Below are 24,642 nucleotides of genomic sequence, written 5' to 3'. Positions count from 1 at the left end.
CTTGGAGGAGAAAATCACCACCAGCAAGAAAAGCCCAACTCCTGACTCGCTTTGCTAAAAGAGATGTTACATCTAGGCAAAGGTGAAATGCCATTTCAGCAGTTCTTACAAAATGCCTCATAGCTTGATTTTTTTTTAAAATCAACTCTCCAGGAGAATTTATTAGTATTTGTAGATTATTGTTCCAAGTTTAGATTTTTGTCAATGAAAGTTTGTGAGCTTATAGGGTTGGGGTTTTTCAAATCATTTCTTTTGTGTGGAGAAAATGTAGATTGTACAATGTAAATGTAGCCTATACCTAATCTACATTGTTTCCCTCTTGAAAGAAAATCCAGAATGAGTGAAACCTGTTTTAGGTAATTTTCTTCGGGAATATAAGATGGGGGCATAAAGAGTGAGAGAATTGATGAAAAAGGAAGTTGACCCTTTCCAGAAATCATCTGTCATTGGCAATGGTCAGAACTCTAGTCAAAGCCCATGCATTTTACATGAGATGGTCACTCTTACATAGTCATAAATATAATTATTAAATACCCTTTGTAGACAAAAAGAAATCATTTAATTATTGAAGAAATATTTATTATTGATATATAAACCAATATAATAAAAATCATGATAATATTTAAATTCCCTTACAAATTTAGTGTTACAGCAATCAAATTACCAAAGGGTTACTAAATAGACAATCTCCATTAGGTAAAATAAAAAGGCACAAACAAAATCAGTGCAGCTAGCAAAAAAAAAAGAGAGAGAAGTTCTCAAATCTCATTACGATGAAATAAAAAAGAGAACTGACTTTAAATGTTGAAATAAACATTAAAGAAATTGAGTTCAAATTCCAGCTACTTCCACTTACTACCTTTGGAGTACTGAGCAAGTCACTTTTTTTTTTTTTAAAGAGAAAGAGTAAAAATCTTATATATTAAAATCTAAACCTAGGGGCTATAAATTGTGATGGATTAAAAAAAAAAAAAAAAACTTTACAAAGGAGTTCACCATAACTTTTTTTTAACAGCCATCTCCCCAGGTATAATTTAGTAAAGAGAGCAACAATATCTTACATCTGCATAGCATTTGACACTTTGTAAAATGTTTTTAAGAACAAGATTTCATTTGAATCATGTGAAATAGGCTAGTTAACCTCCTTACTACTCAGTTTCTTCTTCATATGTAAAATGAAGTTTTGGAACTGTCTTCTAGACCACAGGTGTCAACACAATACTCCCATGTGGTGGAATCAGATTATAATGTAATTGGGAAATATTTTCAAAATAATTAAAAATACAATAAAATGTAAATAGCATTATATAATTATGTGTGGATCAGTGGCCCCATTCTATTTTTATTGCTTTAGAATCTAAGATCTCTTCCAAACTGAAACTTCTGATCTTTTGATTGTTGACAAAAAGTCTGTAATGTAAGATAAAAATCTTCCTTTGTAGGAAATTGAAACAAATTTGTAAAAGGACCAAGAACTGTTCCTTAATACATAAAATGGCTGAAAGACCTGAATAGTTTTCAAAACAACTCCAAAGTATTAACATCCATATGAAAGAATGCTTCAAATAACCAAAAATAAGAAAACAAACTAAAACAATACTGAGGGTTTTGCCTCACGTGTATCACACTGACAGAAATATAAAAAACATAAGTATTAAAAAACTGGAGGGACTAAAGGAAAACAGTCACTCTAAAATAGTTGATGGATATGTGAATTGGCCCAATTATTATAGCAAACTATTTGACCATACTCATGGTTTCCCTGACTTCCTTCAAGTCTGAGATAAAATCTTATCATTTTCTATTTCTTCTCAATCTTAATGATTTCTCTCTGAGATTACCTTGAATTTATCCTGTATGTAACCTATTTATATGTAGTTGCTTGCATGTTATTTCCCCACCTTAGACTATGAGCTCCTTGAAAGCAGAGAGAGCCTGTTTTTTTTTTTTCCCATTCTTTGTATCCCCAGCTTATCAAAGTATCTAGCATAATGTATAAGCTTAATAAATGCTAGTGAAATGACTGGCTGAACTTACACAAGAAATGTGGCTAATGTGTTCATGGCATTTTTCCAAATGATCTCACTATTAGGGAAAGAATCCAAGGAGGACAAAGACAAAAATTTCCAAATATAATAAAATATTCCTAGCAGTACCTTCTGTGATTGCCAAAAAAAAGAATATATATGGAACAATATTATATCCCCTTAGGTGGAGGAATGAGAACAAATTCTGGGGTGGAATGGAATATAATATTATTAATGTTAAGAAATTGCAAATCTTAAGAATTCTATGAGATATAGAAAATTATTTGAATTGGCAGAGTAAAAAGTAAGCAGAACAAGAGGATATAATCAATAAATAAATACTTATTAAGCACCTACTATGTATAAGGCACTGTGCTAAGCACAATGACTATGATAGAAAAAGAGAAATGAACAAGAAAAGGAAGCCAGACAAAATCTGAGCAACCAAGATGATCAATTTGGGGCCTGTAGAATAGTGGTGAAATGCACCTCCCTGCATTTTATTAGTGTTTTAGATAACATTATTGGATACTAAATGTTGCATGAATAGCCATACATGATACCCATCAAGTGATTTTGATTACTTGTTTCTTTTTTTACTTAAGACAAAAGAGAGATTTAGAATGGAATGGGAGGGATTATGGGAAGGAGCTATCCAGCTATTGTGATGTAAAAATTTTAAATATCAATAATATTTACTGCAAAATGGGTGAGTGGGTCAAAAAACAGTTTGGAAACATAAAATACGTAGGATTGGCAGAGTGGAAGACAGTGAGAATGAAAACATTTATAGAAGACAAAGGAAGCAAGGGGGTAACAAAGATGATTTTTTCATACTTCACAGATTTTTCCAAATTTTTGTTAATTTCCTACATATTTTATATATCAGAATTTTGTAAGAGTTCAAGGGATCATGGATTTCAATTTAGATGAGACCAGAATCAGTCTCTTCCTATATTAGGAAAAGAAAAGAGTGAATACATATGAATCCTGTGAAGGTAATTGTATCCCCCAATTTTTTTTTTTTTTAACATTTTGCAACTCTCTAGTGATGATATAAGTCTACATGTCTAGACTGAAGTTGGATCAGTATAACAAAAATAAGTAATCCATGGCTGGTTGGTCTCAAAAATGGCTAAAAGCATTCAATTAAGAGCCAATTCAATTACATTATATAAAAAAACAGTAGGGATCTTTGCTGAAATCATTACATCATGCAATACTTTTAGAAGAGGAAGTGAACAATAACTTCTCTAATTGAAAGCCCCATGGGGAATTTGGGATAAATACAATGGAACTGCCTGAATTGGAATTTGACCAGCATTAGCACCCTAATCTTTCTAAAGGTGCCAGGAAATTGGCTTTGACCACCGGCATTCTATAAAAGAAAAGGAGAAACAATAACTAGAGATAAGAAAGAACTCTTGGTGTTTGTCAAATATCCAGACCCTAGAAAACCTAATTATCCACCCAGACTGCAGGGTGGACTGTCATAAACCCATAAAGTCAAGCCTATTTTATTTCTTTTTTCAGTAGTTTTCTGTAGGAGAGAATCTGTCCTTATACTTAAAGAGTGAAGACTTCATCTCAAATGATTTTCAAGTTGTTGAGGGTTTTTTAAGTACCTATATGCCCAGGAATTATTTCAGCATCAGTGTGATCATCCCAACCTACTGTCAGGTAATTTCTCAACATATTGTTGTGCCACAGTTTTCTTTAATTGTCCTGACTCAGTTTCCCTAATTGGTTCTGCCTCCGTTTCCCTAAATTGTTCTATCTCAGTTTTCTTAACTGTTCTGCCTCAATCCCCTTAGTTGTAAAATCCCCTCTGGTCCATTAAGACTGAGGACCATTTGCTCTAAGGTTATAAGTTGTCAATGGGAGACTCAAGATGAGGGGGAGATCAGATTTCCTGAGTCCTAACTTCTTCTGCCCTCAAGAATTTATGACACTACCCTCTCTAAAATATTCCAAAAGATAAGACTATCATTGACATTTTTACTTCTGTTTATTCAGACATCCTGACTCTGGCTGTTAGTAAGAATTTATAGTCTCCCCCCCATCCTGACAGAACCAAATGGGTCTGTTAAGAAGTTTCCCGCTTCTTTCCTCTTCTTTGTTTGTAAAAGGTATAAAAAGACTTGGGATTCTCCCATTCATCATTGGATACTTTGAGACGAGACTCCTGTCCAGTCAATTATACTCTCCAATTAATAAAATATTAAAAACTCTCTAATCTCTATCTTGCCTCAGTTTCTCCAGCATTACAATATCTCTTAATAAGGAGTACCCAAAGAAATTTGCTACAATAAAAAAGGATCAGAAAGAATTTCTTGAATTCTAAACCAGGCTCTGTCACTGACTCTTTGTGATCCTGGGAAATTTATCTAACCTTTCTGTCCTGAAATGTTTCATCTATAAAATGAAGGGGATGTATTATACCCCTGCCAACACTGAGTATGGAGTGTAAAATCAAAGATTCACATATATTTCTTTCTTTCTTTTTTGAGACAATCAGGTTTAAACTGAGGCCAGATTTGAACTCAGATTCTCCTGATTCTAAGGCGTCCATTGGGACGCTTAGCTGCCTCAGCTTACATCTATATCTTATCATACAATAAATAATGAGTGATCCTGCCCCAGATCTAAGCAAAATTCCTTGAAGGATATTCCTTTCATTCTTTCTTTCTTTTTTTTTATTTGGCAGATGATATGATGGCACAACCAGAGAATCTCAGAGAATCAACTAAAAAAATTCTACAAACAACCAACTTTAGTAAATTTGCAGGACAAAAAACAAACCCACACAAATCATCAATATCTCTAGACACCACCAATAAAGCCCAGAAGCAAGAGATAGAAAAAGAAATCCCATCCAAAACAACTGCAGATAATACAAAATACTTGAGAGTCTACCTGTTAAAACAAAGTCAGGAACTACATGAACAAACACATCAACAAAACATCTTTTTTGTTTTGTTTTGTTTTTACATTTTATTTTATTTTATCAAAATAAGTTTTTTATTTTCAAAATATGCGCAAAGATAGTTTTCAACATTCTCTAGTGCATGAAGATAATGCATATTCACTTGAATACATAAAAGAATAAAGTTCAGTATGCATGATATTTATCTCTCACCTTTATCATGTGGATTAAATGAGATAACATTTGTAAAGCATTTAGCACAGTACCTGTCACATAGTAGGTGCTTAATAAATGCTTGTTCCCTCCCTTTCCTTCACTTTATAGATTTCACAAAAGTCTAGTCTTTTATGACATCAAATTATAGTCTAGAAGGAAGATCCATACTTTTAACACTAGCATTCCTTCCATAATGCTGTATAATAGACATGAAGTACCAAAGTCTCAACTTTTAAAAGTTAAAAGATCACTCATTTGGATAATGAAGAATATAGAGTAGACATCAGGGTATAGCATATTATAGATGATAAAATATAAGGGAAAAAAATATGTGAGCAATCTCCACACAGAAAGACATTACAGAAAAAAAAATGAATTTGTGATCTAGGATGACAACTGACAGCTTGTTTGCTCCATTGGTAGCCACATGATATTAAGAGATTGTGAAGAAAATCCCCAGCTTTTGGTTGTCCTGCATGTGGTGAGTTTATGGGAGGGTATTAACAAGAATCCCATAGGGCTATGATCTTTGTCATAGGAGAGAATGCCCACAGTTTGGAGATCACAGGTCCATTAGAGTATTGGAGAACTCCTAGTATGCAATCTCTCTCTATCAAAGCAAAAAGACCCTAGTGAGCCATTTCAAATACATGGAGATTAAGTGACTTTCTCAGTCAGAATGTCAAAAGTGAAAATATGAACGTCTGATTTCAAGGCCAGCCCTCTAACCACCATACAATGCTGCTTCTCCCTTCTACAATATAGGTATAAGTCAAGGGCATACTTAAATCCAAGTAAAATATTATATATACATCATTATACTGGGAATTAGAAGAGTTTAAAATACACACACACATATTTCCCTGCTGTCATAGATCTCTCTTGTTGGGAATATAACAGATACACAAGTGCTATAATACAAAATTATATAAAAGCATATAACAGTGGTGTAAAATGACTGAAAGTTTGAGCAGAAAGAAATCAATTAACAACCAATAATCATGCAAATAATCATCAACAATCATTTTTTATTATTATGTATCAAGTACTATGCTAAATGCCGGGGATACAAAGTCAAAATGAAACTGTCTGCCGTAAGTATTCTTTTGAAGCAACAACATATACAAATATCAATACAAAAATATAAAAAGATATTTAAAAATAATTGGTAGTGGGAAGTACTGTAGTTGGTGTTAAGGCTGGAGAAAGGGAGAGCCATTAAAAAAACCCAAAAAACCTTCATGCAGAAGGTAATGTTTAAACGGAAATCTGAAAGAATCAAGGAATTTTAAGAGCTGAAAATGAGGAGGGAATATATAATGGGCACTGAAGACAGCTTCTACAAGTGCAAGACAGAAGTCAAGTGTCACATTTGAGGAACAGCAACAAAGCCAATTTGGCCAGACATAAAGGATGAAGGGGGATGATGTAATAAAATTAAATAGGCAAAGTTGTGTTATATTGGGAAAAGCTAAACTAAGCAATTTAAAAATTATTCAGTAAAGTAATGGAAAGATTTTGAAGAGTTTTAAGCAGAGGAGTAACATTAATTGTTCCATGTGAAAAATGGTTAGAAAGCATGGAGGTGAAAAAAACCAATAAAAGGCTGTTGACACTTATTTAAAAAGATAATAATGAGAATCTATAGCTGTGTGGTGAAAGTAAGACTGGAAATCACAAGATATATGTTAAAAGTAGAATTGAAAATATATTTTATAATTGATTAGATAAGACAGGTGAAGAACAAAGGTGCCAAAAGAGATATAAGATTTTCAGTGGCTCTGATACACACTCTTCTTTAAGAATTGGAAGTAGAGAGCTATTATAATAATAAAATATGGCAAATATTATAAATGTTACATTTCTCATGACTGTCTGCTCTACACTATAGGAGAAGCAAAGCAAACTAGGTCACAAAGTTGAACTGAGTAGAATACAAGCTCATTGAGGACAAGAACTCTTTCTTTCTTCTTTGTATTCTTATTGACTGATGTTTAAGAAATGCTTACTGAACTGAATTAAATTGAGATAAAAACCTACTAATATGCCATAGTGAATAATACCAAGAAAGAATATTCATAAAAACTGCTCCCTCCTGGCAGTCATAAAATATTCTCAAACCAGGGAATGCATAGGTTACCATGATCACTGAATCTTTTACTGACACTCTAATGTTTCCTGTGGTAAGGATAATCTCACATTTATCATCTTTTTTCTATATAACAACAATCTACCTATTTCCTGATTCTCCTAATTATTCCCTAACCCATCTACCTTCATGGAATTGAAGCTAATTATTTCCCTTCCCATCCACTTCTACAATAATGAAAACCATATCAAGGATTTTTCTGATTCAATCAGTAAGCTTTTATTTGCTGCTTACTATGTTATAGGCACTGTGCTGAACATTAGGAATATAAAGATAGGTTTAAAAAAAAAAAAAAAAACAGTTCCTCCCCACAAAGAGCTGACATTATAATGGGTGAGAAAGCATGTATATAAATAGGCACATATGAAATATAGTGGATGGGAGCTATCATTAGAAAGGATTTAATGCAATGGAGCACCAAAAGATACCTGCTGCTGAAAGTGGTGTTTAAGCTGAGGCTTAAAGGAAGTCAGAGATTCTAAGAGGCAGAAGTGAGAAGACAGAACATTCCAGGAATAGAGGACAGTCAATAGCAAAAGCATGAGATTAAAAATGGAGTGTCATTTGCAAGAAATTAATATCCCAATCTCCTGGAAATATGAGACTAGATGAATATTGGTAGCCCTAAAATGGAATAACTAGGACAAAGTTAGACTATCACACTCAAAAGTGGGTAGTTGTGTTTACTTCTAGTTCCAGATATGTTATCTGTCTTAGGTAGCAATTTGCTTTCTATTTTTTGAGCTCTATTCCTATAAATGACCATCTGGTTCCAGACAGCCTGCCTCTTAAATCTGGCCCCTTATGAACTGTAATCTTACTATTTATGACTTTCCACCTCAGTACTGTACCCATGTGTCAGCAGCATGGAGGATTCTCTGCTATCGGCCCTGGCTAGCCCACCATAAGGGAACCCAGATGAAACCACACATCTATTTGGACAGAGTAGAAGAACAGATGCAGTTGAAGGAGTTCCGAAAAGAAATCAGAGCCAGACTTAGATTTGTCATCTAAAAAATATGATATCTAAAGTCATGGAAGTGAATACGATTACCCAATAACAAAAGGAGAAATAGGGAAAGAGACAGAGACAGACAGAGAAACAGAGACGCAGAAGCACAAAGAAACACAGAGATACAAACATGGACAGACAGACAGAAAGAACAATTCAGTAGAATGAAAGAATAAGGAAGAAAAGGGAACATAAAATAGTACTTTGAGGGAATGCCTATCTATAGACAGTATCTGGGAAGAAGAAAAATAAATATAGGAGATAAACAATTGGTTAGAAAAATCTGTGTCTTTATATACACATGTTATATAAAGAACATATAGATATATGTATATACACATATATACATAAATATATTAAGAAAAAGTACTTATTTAGAATCAGGATTGTAGTTTAAATCCTACTCCATGTTTACTGTGTATGATGTGAGGTGAATTATGTAAGTCTGTATGCCTTAGTCTCTTCCTCTGCAAAATGAAGGAGATGATCTGCACTCAGAGAACTGATAAATAGAAGTATATATATATATATAGACTAATTTTACACATATATCTATTGGTATCTAATGGTAGCCATCTCTAAGAAAGGAAAGGGAAGGGGGAAAAAGGGGAGGGAAGAAAATTTACATAACTTTGTTGTATATTTAAATGGAACAGCAAGTTTTACATAGAGAATTTGCAGTTTTGTGCACAATCATCTTTCTTATTTTAATATATTATAGAAATATTTATTTTATTCCATAAATTAAAATAAATAAGTAAATGATTGCCAAACAGTTTCCCAATATTTTTGTCTTTGTACTCCTTGATTTTTAGGAAACCTTCCAATGTCCCTTATTCATATGAATATAAAAGAAAAAAATTCTAGAGTTTACCATATATGTGCATATAAATTTGATTTTTTCATAATGAAAACTTTATTACATAAAAGCATTTTAATACCATAAAGCTGTTCAATATTTATCAAAGCCTAATCAAATAAATGAGTAAGACTCCATGATTCTGTTTCTTGTCAACCAAATTTTATCCACAGTATAATTTTGCAAGGATATATTGTTTCTTGCCTCAAATTAGGGACAAGACCAAGAATATTGATTTATAAAGTAATTATAAATTTCATTAAAGTTTTGTATATATTTGGTAAAAATGGGAGAGAATTCTTCAAAAATATAACAAAAGTTTTGTAACTTTGTTGACTAGAAATCAATTTAGATTCAAATCTCATTTATTTGGTTTTGGTCAGGAATTATTTCTTCAGATGTGTAAGTTTTTTCGATTGCATTCAATGTTTCTCTCCCTCCATCCCTCTTCCTCTGTCTCTCTGTCTCTCTCTCTGTCTGTCTGTCTCTCTCTCTCTCTCTCTTTCTCTTTCTTTCTCTCTCTTTCTCCTTCTCCTTTTCCTTCTCCTCTTCCTCTTCCTCCTCTTCTTCCTCCTTTTCCTTCTCCTCCTCCTGTTCGTCTTCCTCCTCCTCCTCTTCCTCTTCCTCTTCTTCCTCTTCTTCCCTCCCCTTCACCCTCCATCCCCGTCTATCCCTACCTCTTTATCATTCTCTCTCTAACCCAAAATATTTTTCCCACTAATACTGCTACTTTTGGAATTTTGCAATAGAATAATATTCACCAAATAATTCTTTGGCCCTATAGAGAATGGATAACTCAGATGAGGAACTACTTCCAGTCCTAAATTTTATCTCTGGGAAGCAAATACTTGCATGAACAAACACAAAAATGACTTAATTCCAGTTCTTTACTGAAGTTATTAGTTCAAAAATCCCAATGACAGTAATGCACTACAAATTGGTAGTGAGTAACGTCTGTGCTCTACTTTCTTGGAAAACTATTTGGTTCTGGTTTCTCTCAGGACCTGTCAGGAAATCACTGATAAAGGAACCTGATGATCTTCACTGAGCAGCTAAGTTACTTTTAAAATATTCACCCCATCAATAAAGAAAGCTCACAAAAAGGAAAGTTAAATGAAGTACATATTGATATTCACATAACCCTTTTTTCTAGTACAAACAACAAGCTTCTTTGCCTGTCATTGCTATACCCACTCAACCTTGTCTAATTAGGATCTTTACTTTTTTTTCTCAATCTTTCATATACATAGTCACTGGTTTCAACATGTGAATTCAAGGAGTGAACAGAGCCAAGCAGGATATAAAAAAGCCTGATCTCCACACAGATAACCTATAAACATCCGCAGTCTCCAAGGCAAAGGAATATGGTCACTGATCCTTCTTCTATTTCACATGTCCATCTCAGTATACTCTTTTGTGATTTTTTTTTTCGGATTCCCCCTGTATGTTGTTAAGAGATGGAGCTTGAAAACTGGGAAGGGACAAGAAGGAAAAAGGGGGAAAAACCCAGCAGAAATATTAATCTTAAACAGGAACTCAAATTCAGTAAACTCTCAAAAGCCTCTTAATTTAAGTCCTTCAAATATTTAGCTGCAACAATGACTTTTAAAAGAAAAAATTTTCAATGAAATGATTGTAAATGTCGTTGCTTCCTACAAGTGAAGTTATTCAGAGAAAAGAGAACCTTCAATTCACATCTTCTTGGATATGCATTAAAAATGACAGATATGGGGCAGCTAGGTGGCATAGTGGTTAGAGCACCAGCCCTGAAGTCAGGAGGACCTGAGTTCAAATCTGACCTTGGACACTTCCTAGCTGCGTGATCCTGGGCAAGTCACTTAACCCCAATTGCATCAGGGGAAAAAAAAGATACCAAAGGACAATTTGAGTGTTGTTTTGTTATTAACGAAATATTAAAAGGATGGGTTCTAGTGAATCAAGGAGAACCTTTTAAGGATAAAACAACATAAATGAATTGTTATCTTCACAGATGTACCCATACCAATGAGCTCACAAAACCAACAAAAGCCTTGAAGAATATTTGCATAGTATTCACAGTTTTTACAAATTCACAATTATCAAAATGCTTTCATTATTTCCATTGGATCTCCACAAAAGATAGGAAAGGCAAGCATTTTAAATGAGAAATTCACTTTAATCTTTCTGAATTTTAGTTTCCTCACTTGGGCTCCAAGTTCTATAATCTAAATATGTGGTCACTTAATATTACTCAAAGTTACTTAACATCTTAGTATTATAGTTTCAGTCAATCCACAAAGTTTTCCCACAATCTCTGAGTTGGAAAGTATCTTTAAAGTTATTTAGTAAAACTCCCTCAGATGTGATTGAACTGGAATTAGCATAATGAACTATAACCATCCTGGTTCTTAATGCTATGTGTCTAAAGGAAGTCTATTATCAAAAAACCTTTTTGAGCTGCCATATTTTGGAGCACAAGCTTTTGCAAGGGTCAGTGTTGAAAAATTACCCATGCATATGTTTTGTAAATAAAAAGCTTTAATAAAAATTAAAAAAAAAAAATGTGGTCTTCCTACCTATACAGAGCTAATCATTTAAACATTCTTAACATGGATTAATTATGCTCTTTAAAAATATATCTTTATACATACAAAGGATATTGCAAGACCTCAGAAAAGAAAGAATTACCCCATGATCGCAAATTCAGAGCAGTAGGCATTTTGGAACAACTCTAGCCCTTTCTATGGCTTCTCCAATTCAAGGTCATTGAAATTTTCAGCTCTATGAATTCCTCAATTTTTAGTATTCAGTCCTATGGTACATTTAAATTATACATGTGAGTTTTGGCAAAATTCCAAACTGTTGTTATTAAGATTAAAAAACAGGAAGCAATGTTGTCATTTGTTCATGAAGAATAGCCCTCCTAAGTTTGAGGAGAAGCTATGTTTCTACTTCCCTAGGAACCTGAAAACTGAGGCCTCAGACTTCCTGATTCTTCTCCAATAAACATAAGAAGGCACTTGAAGTTATGGAGATGTCACCCATTTCAAAAAATAAACTTGGAAATTCTCTGCTCTAAGCATTACTCTCTAGAAGAGATCCATGAATAAATTTTAGGGTATCTAGGAATATGGATGAAGAAATATTACATCGTTATTTTCACTAACATTTAACCGAATTTAACATTTTCTTCAATTATGATTTTTTTTTTTCCACATACACACAAAAACTAAAAAGCTTGTTCCTGAAAAGAGAGCCATAGACTTAACTACACTGCCAAACAATTCTATGATACATACAAAAAAGGCCAAAAATACTTGCTTTAAAGATTATAGCATCATTAAGTTATTTTTTAAGGTCTTTTAACCATAATTTGTTTCAAATGCTTCAAAGAAGTCTTTTGTTTCTATTGAAATACTTTTTTCGCTGTAGATTATATATATTTATATGAGGCAGCCTGGCACAATGATCTTCCAATACAACCAAACAAGAACCTGCCTATATGCCAGTATAAACACAAACCTGCACATAAAGCAAGATGAGGGCAGAGAATGCATAACACTATGAAATAAGGCAGAACTTACTAAACAAGGACTGAATCATGCACAATAAGCCCGCTCAAACTCCCTCTATCTTGGTTCCTGATCTGATGTTGACCTCCTGGATTTTAAATTGTCATTTCTGCATGAGTTTTTCACTTCCTTCCCAACCCATTAGCATTTCTGAAAAAAGCACTGGCCCCAACCTACCCTGGCCTTTGGACTATTTTTCTCTTGAATCCTTATTTAGAGTCTGCCATTCTTTCCCCAGAAGGAAATTACCCAAACCTTATATTTGTCATAATTACAGGTACTTGTCTCTGGCAAGAGAGATTATAATACTATAAGAGATTAAAGGATAATGAAAAGTAATAGCAGCATTGTAAGAATGATTCCCTCCTATTCCTTCCCTGCCATCAGTTTTCTGTTACTCCCACACACAGGTAATCCTAGAACATTTGATATAAATGATGTATGGGTTAGGTAAGGAGCTCTAGGAACTAAAGAGGGTAATTTATCATTTGTGCTGTGGTTGGACTATGCCATAAAGGTGAATATGAAGACTCATGGGCCTTCTGACTGCTACTTTAAATTCTATAGATGTTTTCCAGCAGTTCAAAGTCTAAAATAAAAATATTTCCCATTTGTTATTAAATGAGCTTATAGACTTCAAACTGAAAGAGATCTTAGAAAGAGCAGTATGACACGGTAAGAAAAAGTGTTGGAGGACCTAGATTCAAATTCCAACTTTGACACTTACTACATGTATAATCTTGACCAAGTCACTGAGCCTCAATTTCTTCATCTGTAAAATAAGAGAGTTTGACCTATCTTCTGAGGTACCTTCTAGCTCTAGATCTATGATCCTCTAATCTCTTCTAATCTTCTCATTTTAAAGTTGAAAAAATAGTTCTAGAAAAGGTAAGTGATATATCCAAAATCATCCAAAAGGTAATGGTAGAGCTGGGATTTGAACATAGCTCCTAACTCTAAAACCTGAAGCCTTACTACTGCATCATGCAGGGAAGGGAAGGGAAATGAATTGAATTTCAGGGGGAAAGGAGCATAGTTATGATTTGATAACAAGTTGTCTGGCTCCAAAACCAATATTTTTTGGTACAAAAGATTTTGAATACTGGGATAAAGAGAATTCTTCTCCAAAGTAAAACTTTTAAGTTCAAGCTTCTATTCAAATACAGAGACTACAAAAAGGGAAAAATAAAGTGTAGGAACTATCTACTCATGCCTCTTCAAATCAAGTCAAATCAATAAGACTTGAATAAGCACCTACTATGTGCAAGACACCGTGATAAGCTCTGAGAATCTACAAACGCTTGGGGCAGCCTCCTCCATGCCCTAGGAATAGAGCTCAACTTGTAAAAATAAGTTTAAAAAAAAAAAGAGTCCTGACAATAGAAAGCTACTATGGTGACAGGGAAGATCAGAACACAAACCCAAAAGATGAAAGTAATGTCAAAATGTCTACAGGTGAAACTTCAAAGGGGAATATGAATTGGTCTTAAGTTCAAAAGATAGTCTTAAAAGAGTTCAAAAAGAATTTTAAAAAGAAACTAAGAGAGGTAGAAGAAAAACTGAGAAAAGAAATAAGTTATGCAGGAGAATCATGGGGGTGGGGTGGGGAAGGGAAAGCCAACTGCTTAGAATAGAAAGCACAAAAACTGACTGAACAAAATAACTCCTAGAAAAATACATTTGGTGAAATTGGGGGAAAAAAACATACTGAAGAAAACATTTCCTTAAAAAATAGAATTTGTGAAATGAAAAAAAAATCTATAAAACAAAACAATTCCTCTAAAAGTAGAAATGGCCAAAAGAAAAAGGAGTTTAAAAAGCTATTTGAAGAAAATAATTCATTAAAGAATTGGTCAAATGGAAGTATATGACTCAATGAGACATGAAGAATCAAACAAATTTAAAAAAATGAAAATAAGAAGAAAATGTAAAATACCTCATGAGAAAAACAACCAATCTTGAAAATAGATCCAGGAGAGTAACTACTGAGAACTATCTGAAACCATGATCAAAAAATGAGCCTGGACAACATTTTTCAAGAAATGATCAAGGAAAACTGCCCTAATATCTTGCACCAAAGGGCAAAATAGTCATTAAAAAAAAAATCCACTGATCACCTCCTGAAAGAGACTCCAAAATGAAAATTCCAAGGAATACTGTAGCTAAAATTTTCAGAATTATCAGGTCAAGGAGAAAATACTAAAAACAACCAGAAAGAAAAAATTCAAATTACTCAGGACTTGGCAACTTCCACATTAAAGGAATGAAGGATTTGAAATACAATATTCCAGAAGGCAAAAGAACATGGACTGCAACCAAGAATCAACTATCTAGCAAAACTGAGAATTATGTTTTAGGGGGAAAGATGTATTTTCAATAAAATAGGAGATTTTCAATCATTTCTGATGAAAAGACTAGAGCTGAGGAGAAAATTTAATCTTTAAATACAACACTCAAGAGAAGCATAAAAAGGTAAGCAGGAAAGAAAAAAATGTTATTTAAAGTATATTCTTATACAACCTTATATAAGATATATACATCTTATACAAGAAGATGATACTTGTAACTACTGAGAACTATATTTTTGTTAGGGTAGTTAGAAAGGGACGCATAGACAGAATGTGTGGGTATAAACTGGCTTTGAAGAGGAAAGAAGAGGTAAAATGGGGGTAAATTACACCACATGAAAAGGCACGAAAGACCTATTATAGTAGATGAAAAGAAGGGAGAGAGATGAGCATTGATAAGGAGTGGGAATATAAGGAAAGCATAATTCACATAGAAGAATGGCTCTTAACATAAGCCAGAGAAGATTTAGAAGATGCTGGACAGAGATGTACTGAGAAATAATTTTACTAATAAGCTTTTACTAAGGTAGAACCACCAGCTCAGGAGAAGGAAGCCAACAGTAGTCTAGAGCATGAAGAGAGTCTTTTGTAGTCATAGAGAAATGTGGAAAGGTAGGAGTACACTTCTATCAGGAAGGTAAAATGAGGAAGACAAATTTTAGAAGGAAAATACTTTTACCACAGTAGGAAAAAGAAGATATCTGAGCTGAGAATCTAGCCTTGCCTCTAAGCCTTGAGGACTAAATAATATCTATTCTACTCTAAGACTAAGGCTACTCTACTCTAAGGCTGTCTATACAAAGTAATTAAAATCAGGAAAAACATAAAATTTAAGCCACAGAGGGGTTCGTGGATAGATTTCAGGGGTTCTAGAAACTGGGACAAAAAAAAATATATATCTCTATTTTCACTGACCTCTAATGGAGACTTAGTATTTCTTTCAATTATGAATTCTGAAAAGGATTCTATAACCTTTACCAGACTGCTAAAAAATGTTATTTAAAGTTTAAACTGTATATATTCTTACACAAGAAGATACTTGTAACTACTGAGAATTGTATTTTTGCGAGGGTAGTTAAAAAGCATATGCATAGACAGTGTGTGGGTATAAATTGACTTTGAAGAGAAAAGAGGAGGTAAAATGGGGGTAATTTATACCACATGAAGAGGCACAAAAGACCTATTATAGTAGAAGAGTATACAATACAAAAAAATTTTAAAACTTTGCCCCAGGCTAATGCTTTTAGGCTGATACACTGTATTCTGGTTGCAAAACTGAGTGTCCTGGAAAGAGGTTAAGAAACACAGTAAAGTCATGAACTGATGCTGAGTGAAATGAGCAAGACTAGGAGATCATTATATACTTCAACAACAATACTATATGATGATCAATTCTGATGGATGTGGCCCACTTCAACAATGAGATGAACCAAATCAGTTCCAATGGAGCAGTAATGAATTGAACCAGCTACACCCAGCAAAAGAACTCTGGGAGATGACTGTGAACCACTAGATAGAATTCCCAATCCCTCTATTTTTGCCCGCCTACATTTTTGATTTCCTTCACAGGTTAATTGTACACTATTTCGAAGTCCAATTCTTTTTGTACAGCAAAATAACTGTTGGACATGTATACATTTATTGTATTTAACTTATACTTTAACATATTTAACATGTATTGGTCAACCTGCCATCTGAGGAAAAGGGATGGGGGGAAGGAGGGAAAAAGTTGGAACAGAAGGTTTTGCAAAGGTCAGTGCTGAAAAATTACCCATGCATATATCTTGTAAATAAAAAGCTATAATAAAAATAAATAAATAAATAAAAAAGAAACACAGTAAAGTGATACCTGTTCATGATGTAGCAGTATGGCTCTGCTGGCTTGGCATAACTGGTATAAGTCAAGCAATGATGCAAATTGCTTGAAATTATGGACATAGAACATTCCAAAGGACAGCATATGATAAAGCTGTGTTATGAGGTTATCAATTGTTGTGCCCTTCGCAATACCTTCCATATTAAGCCCTTCCATATTATCTTAGCACCCCAGTGTCACAAGATCACAAGACTGAAGTGGGCGTTAAAATCTAACATTAATCACAATACTCCCCTTCTTCTAACCCAACCCTATCTTCAACAGTAGTTCCATATCACTTAACAAGTAAAGTCCTACCATTTAAGCCCCTCCCCAATCTGTTTTCAATCTTCCTCTGTACCCTTATCCAGTATTATTCATGTTTGCCATATTCCAACCAAAGTATATTACCTGCAGTTCCTTAAAAGCATCCTATTTTGGTCTCCATGCCTTTGCTTAATCTATTGCCTCTTTTCCTATAAAATGTTTTCCTCTAGGTCTGCCTAATGAGCTCCTATCCATATTAAAAGTTCAAACATCAATCAATCTATGATCTTATCAACATGGGGATTTCTTGCAATCATGGATATCATAATCTACACTTATTTTCTCATCCTGTCTGAGAGAGACAGCAGGGAATAGTCAGGAAGACCTAAATTGAAATCCTTTACTAACAGTATGATTCTAGGCAAACCATTTAACCTCTCTAGACCTCAGTTGCCTTCTCTTTAAATGACCTTTAAGATTCTTATAAGCCTATGACTCCTGTTCATATCCTCTTATACATTATCCACAGAAAGTCTACCCAATATGTTCAGGCTTTCCTCTAGACACTGAGTGGATACAAATAAAATAAAAAGAATGTTCTCCCAGAGTCACAAATCTCTCTAATTATGTCCTGTATCCTGCTTCTCCTATATAATACCTCATTGGTGCCATGTTATAGACTATACATTGGTGACATATTATAAACATACTTATTAAATATGGTATCCTGGGCAAGTCTTTTAATTTGTTTCTGCGATAGTTCCCTCATCTGTACTATGGTGATAATAATAGCACCAATCTTCTCACAGGGCTGTTGTGAGGATAATGTGAGATAAACAATTTGAAAAACTTAAATCAGTATTAAAATGTTAGTTATTACTATTAATAGCTATGTTTAAAAATACATCTTCATTTCAGAGAGAATCTTAGGATCTTTAAAAATATGGCACTGTTTCCTAAAGGCAATTTAGTTCCTTCTCTTCTTTTTATTCAATTCTAAGCCCTTACTGTCTATTCACAAAGTCTGTCTATCCAAATGCATATCAGAATCTCAGTAATACACATTCTTCATCCATTTCATTTTTTCCCAATGTGGATAGATAGGCTGATGTTTTCTGAGCACTCGTCTTTAGAGGATTTAATCATTCACTTTTTTTTAGAAGTTTTAATCATTCATTATACAATGAAAAGAAAAAACTATTCAGTAAAATATCAGAGAACTTAGTTTGTACTTTATTCATTTCCCTTAATGCTTAAAAGAGTATTTTGTGTTAAGGAAAGGCTTACTAATGTTGAATGGATGGAATGAATGGATTGAAGGTACAAATACAAATGTACAAGTACAAACCAAATTTGTTTCCTGTTCTAATTGAAAAAAAAAATGTATTTGCTAGTGGAAAACTGAAATCAGTTTACATCTGAGTTTTGAAAATGAATTAATTAAATATTCAAGGGTTACCACAATTACTTCTCAATATTTCTCAGTAATGTGAACATGAATCCTGTCTTTGCAGGAAACAAAATTATTCTAGTCTCTTACTCTTAATTACATTAAGAACAAAAGACAAGGAAATTGGTGATTGTACTGTCTGTTACTTTCAATTGAAATTATACTGTGCATAAGACCAGAGAGACATATCTTTGCATCCTTATTTCTTAGAATTAGTTGCTAAATTAAAGGATATCCTTCTATCTGGCTAAGTAACACAGTGATAGTGTGCAGTTAACCTTCTTTATTATTTCTAGCTCATCACAAAAGTTATTCAAGTTCTTTACTAAGCTCTGATCACTAATAGGTACTGAAAATAAAATGTGGTCAAAATTTGAAGAGAACTCATAGACAATATAGACCAGCAGATTTCAAAATATAGCTTAGAAATTTGGGGGTCCCTAAGGTATTTTCAGGGTACCTTTGATATCAAAACTATTTTCATAATGATGTTAAGATGTTTTAATTTCTAATAAATATTAATTAATATAACCCACATAAACCAAAAGTCCTCAATAATTTTTCAAATTTTAAAGAGGTCTTGAAACCAAAAAGTTTGAGAATGACTAGTCTACCTTTTAAATGCCATTGCCATCAACCTCCCTATTCTTTGATCTCCTCAACTGAATAACTTGATCAATTTCCCTTGTTCTATGATTAATATACATCTTCTTTTTACTTCCCAAATTTCTGATTTGAAGTCAATATCAGATCTCTCCCCAAAACCTTTCTCCACTCTCAAAGCTATAACTAGGAATTCTTGCCTACAAACAATTCAATAATTTTTCTTTCAGAATTTTAAATTATTTATCAAAATGGTTGGACCAATCCAGAATTCCATTAGCAATGAACTAGTACTTTTTCCTTCCAGCTCCTCGGAAAATGAATGTTTTCTATTAAACATTTTATTGACACTTTTTACATCACTCTCACTTTCCAATAACCTTTTCCCTCCAACCACTCTTCTCCCCCCCAGTTTTTGGTATTACCTTTCTGGAAACAAAGAAATACAGCTAAGCAAAATTAATCAATACATTGGTTCTATCTGATATGTGCCTCATTTTGCATATGTAGTCTACCACTTCTTCTCTGAGAGGGAGCTATGCCTTACCAATAATTCACTGATATCACAATTAGTTACTATGTTGATTAAAGATCTAATACCTTTCGATATTATTTTCTATACCATTTACTATTTGAATTGTTCTCCTAGTTCTGCTAAATCCACTGTGCATTAGCTCATGTAAATTATACCATTTCCCTGAATTTTTCATTTCTTAAATCACAATGAAATAATCTATCATATTTACATATCATAAGTACCAGTTTTTCTTCAATAAAAAGTGTTATAAATAACATAAATGTGAAATTTTGAAAATATTTTGTAAAAATATTTGTAAAAACTTTCAATGTTAGAGTATATGCACATTTACATTCTATTGTTAACCAACTACCTTTCATCATAGGGTTTTTTTTTTTTTTCCTTACACTCCTATCTGCTTGTGCTTAAGAAAGTCTGGCTTTCTGTGGAAGATGCTATGTCTGAAATTGATGTCTTCAATATTGATTCCTCCTTTACTCACATGGCCCTGACACATGGGCCAAGAGGAAAAATTAGAACACTTCTTGGTCCTCATTATTATTTCCAGGCCTTTTTTCTGCCACAATTATTCAGCAACCTTTCTGTTTTGAGGTTCAGTACATCCACCTAAAGTAAACCAGTGCTGTAAGATATCTCAAAAGAATTTGCAGGTTTGAACCCATATCCAAGTCAAGAGCCAAAGTTTATTCGAAGTGTAATGCCAATTGAAGTGGGCTAAGTTCCAAAAGAATTTAGCAAAGGACCCAAGAGAAAAAAGATAGATTTATAAATCTATTGTATTTTGTATATATACAAAGTTGATCAGAGCTTCATATTACTTATTTGCTAATTTTATGTCTTACAAGTAGATTTGAAGGGTGGTCCATTCACTATTGTCCCAGGAACTTGGTTATCACTGACCAACAGATTAACTATCTGACAGTAATTTTTATAGAACTATTCTAAGGCCAGAAGACTGAAATCATTGACAGATTGTTAGAACAATAACATTCTGATAGCATTTTAAGGTCAGAGGGCCTCAGAATTAATGATATATCTTCCCTAAAGGCTAAGGAAAGAACTATTATTATATTCTTAAGCCAATGAAGAGGAGACCCTGGAACTCTGAAAATCCTCGAAGGAGAAAATCTCCTTCAATTCTGCCTCAATAAGGGACACTGCCCCAAGTCTTTTTCCTCTAAATGAATTTGTTTGACTGCTTGAGAGGAGAATGAAGAGGGAACCCCAAAACTGAAAATCCTTAAAGGAGAAAATCTCCTTCAGCTCTGCCTCAATGATGGGACTCCACCTGAAGCACAAACAGTTTCATCTTTGTTATCTGGGTGGGGTCGGCTCAGCCTGAAAATTGAATCAATTAAAATTCTAGAGGAGCCAACCTGGGACTCCACCCACAAGCCCTCTTCAGCTTGTAGCCAAAGCCCTCTATTATAAAAGAGCCAAACTAAAACCCTCTCTTTGCAGAGGTTCCAAACATACCAGCCCCATGCTTGGCACACCAGGGGTCTCTGCTCACTGGAATACTGTTTCCAGTGCCAACCTCTCTTTACCTATTTCCTTAATTAGACTTTAACCTTACTTCCAATCCCCATAATAAACCTCTTTTATCAATCTAGGTTTTCGGGTCTGTAAATTCCTTTACAGAGGACCTTGAGCCACCACTAGACCTCATTTAACTCCATGACCACCAGAAACCCTAATATCATTTGGGTACCCCAAATCTAAACCTCAGCAACAGCAGCATTCAGAGGAAGTGCTGAGTGTCAGAATCAGTTAGCCAATGCTATTCAGGTTGGAAGTTTATAGCTTGGAAACCAGAGGAAACAAATCTCACAAGTAGGTTAAAAATACAAGGGCCAAATATGAGCCAAAAAAAAAAAAAAAAAAGAATAATTAAAAGTGGAGTTAGTATGGAGGTTACTAGGGACAGTAACCAGGAACTCCACCCAGAGGAAGTCTTGGGGGGTAGACAAGGCTACCATGAATGTCTCACTTCCAGACAGCTTTTCCTAGGGTTAATAGCAAAAAACACTTCCCCAAATCCCTGCTTTTGTCTCCTCAAAGGAGTAGAGGTAATGGGTAGAATAGTGTGGCATTATACACAGTGAAAGGAGTGTTCAGGTGGCTTAGGATTCAAGTACCATAATGTTTTAAAGGCATTAAGCACTGGGTAGAGAGGATGACATGCATTGTGGAGATAATAATTCATCTTAAATGGGTTTGATCTCCTTTAACAATAACCTCTGAGCCTTTTCACTTTAAAAGGGAAGAAAAGCTTTTACCTAGTTAGTAAAGGTGACAACAAAAACCAAAAGCACTTTGAAACTCCTGAGAGAGAATAGATGTAAAATCTATCTGCCAGTCCACCCCTAAATATGTATCCCTCCTCCAGATAGCTCCCTCCTCCTCCTCCAGGATGGGCAGTTTAACAGCCTTTTCAGATTTACTTGGGCACAAACTGGGCAGACTTGACAGATCTGTTTGATTGTTTCTCCTAGCTTGTGAATAGTGAAAATAGGTTTCACAAGAGATTGGAGAGCTTTTTTTTTCCCAAGTGAATATATTGGTATAGGTTAAAGAGAAGTCTTCACTGGCTGGGCTCGGGATTAGAAATTGGCCTGAAGGTGTTTGAAATCACCTAGAAGGAGAAAAGGGTGTACCCCCTTTCTTTAGCAAAGGGCCTGTTTCTGGGAGCTGTGAAAGAGTGTAGAATTGGGGAGTTGGGGAGTTATAGGTGCCATGATCAGAGGCAAACAGGCAGCAGCACCAGCAGCTGAATCTGCAAACCTGTTTCCCTTGGCTGGAAGTGAATCCACCTTCTGGTGTCCTTTACAAAACATAACAGAAACCTCTCAAGGTCCATGGACAGCTTGCAATAATTGTAGAATTTAATGGAGAAATTATTTATTTATTTTCTGTCAAAAGTCTCCTTTCTTTTCATATAAAACATGAAAGACATATTTGGAGTCAGTATAGATGTACATTCTCATTCCTTTGCCCAATTCTAAAACTCTGTGAGGGCAAAAATTCTCTGAACCCTGCAGGGAATTAGAAACTCCAATATTGGCCTAGGGTGAGCTTAGAGGCTTCCTCAATTATAAGGGCTGGGGCAGCTAACTCTAAGGCAAAAGAGTCACCCCAAAACCACCAAGTTTCTTTGAGAAGTAAACAAAGGGTCTAGAAGAGGGTTCCAGAGACTGAGTCTAGACCCCTAGGACCTGGCCCCACCTTCCATCAATGTACAGTATAAAAGGTTTTAGGCGGAGCTATTATTATATTCCTAGGCCAGAGGTCTTTTACAATCATTGATGGACAGATTGCCAGAACAATAGCACTCCAAAGTGGAGGGGGGAACCTCAATATCATAGATTCCAAAGCCAGATGAATTTAGAAACAGACAGATTATTAGTACTGAAGCACCAAGGTCAGGGGGAATCTCCCTAGTGCTCTCTTTCCTAGAAGCAATATTCCATCACAATTAAATATGCTTTACAGAGGTCAGAAGAACCAAAATTTTTAAAAATGAAAAAAAATTGTCCTGATAATTGATTACTGGAAGCTACATGCTCTTTTCTTATGTTTCAGAATGCCATGTTATTTACAAAATCTAATTTAACTCTAGAAATCCAAATGATATCTTCCACCTAAAAGTTTTCCTGATTTCCTTCATCTATCGGTATATCATATCTCACCCACACCAATGCTTTCTCTCTCAAATGATTGCTTTGCATACCTTTTAAATGTTTCACTTGTTAAATGCCCATAACTCCTGGAGACCAAGGAAAATCTTTTATTTGTCTTTGCATCCACACTGACTTGCATAATGCCTTGCACATAATTGCTGCTTAATAAATATTTGTTGAATTTAAATTGAATCGTGAAGCTCTATTTTTTCAGGATATATTCACATTGGTTACCAAGGTAAATCAAACTTCCTCACCCTTTGAATTCCTGGGACAAGGGTTAATGCTCAATAATATTTAACCCTCTTAGAATGTGGAAGTGCAAGAAGCAATCTAAAGTATTTAGATGACAGAATTGTATATTATTTCAAAGGAAATGGCCATTTTTATGATAACTAATCTTTGTAATGTCTGTGCCCCAGTTACAGACAAATTGATCAGTGACTGAGTTCAAATACCTTACCTGGCTCATTTGATATAGCTGGCCCTAAATTTTATACCAAGTTTCACTTTCACATTCTATCCTGTCTCCTACAGACAAATCAATCTATCTGGTCATTTACATACATAATCCCACAATCTCCCTCCCCCCTTTCTACTTCTTACTCTGGGCATTGAATCAAATCAAAAGTACCATTGCTTCTGGAAAGGATCTATCCCTGTAATTCCCGAGACTAAAACTCCCTTTGTTCTTCTCTGTATAGTCTCCCCAAATTTAAATGCAAGTTCCTAGGAAGCAAAGAATGTCTCCCTAGCACTTAGTACTATATATGGAGCTTGGAAAGTGCTTTTTTTCATTCATTCAACAAAGAAAATGGTCCTATTTTCAAAACTTGTGCTTGGCACATTTAAAGCATTTATTATTTTGTCTTTACAGGTTTTGCATATTAACAGATTAAGAATAATTGATCAATAAAAAACTCCATAGTCTCTGAAAGACAACAAACCAGTTGTACAAAAGCCAAATTTTACATTTTATCACCCTTGGAAAAAATATTTTATTACCGATTGATAATTGTGTATGCCAGTCCATGGTAGGGGTGGCATTTGAATGAAATACCCAGATCACATATTTAAAACTGGAAGGAATCTCAGAGGACATCTAATGGTTCCTTTTTACAGATGAGGAAACTGAAACCTAGAGAGATTAAGTCTCTTGCT

At 34.3% G+C, this 24,642-nt stretch overlaps 1 protein-coding gene across 1 annotated transcript in view; it reads right to left on the bottom strand.

Annotated features, from left to right (window-relative positions):
* Positions 1–24,642, bottom strand: part of DST (dystonin) — a 575,913-nt gene that overhangs the window by 429,023 nt on the left and 122,248 nt on the right.

This window comes from Sarcophilus harrisii, chromosome 4, assembly GCF_902635505.1.
Source record: "Sarcophilus harrisii chromosome 4, mSarHar1.11, whole genome shotgun sequence".
In the NCBI taxonomy this organism is placed as follows: domain Eukaryota; kingdom Metazoa; phylum Chordata; class Mammalia; order Dasyuromorphia; family Dasyuridae; genus Sarcophilus; species Sarcophilus harrisii.
This window is presented reverse-complemented; position numbering and strand designations above follow the sequence as displayed.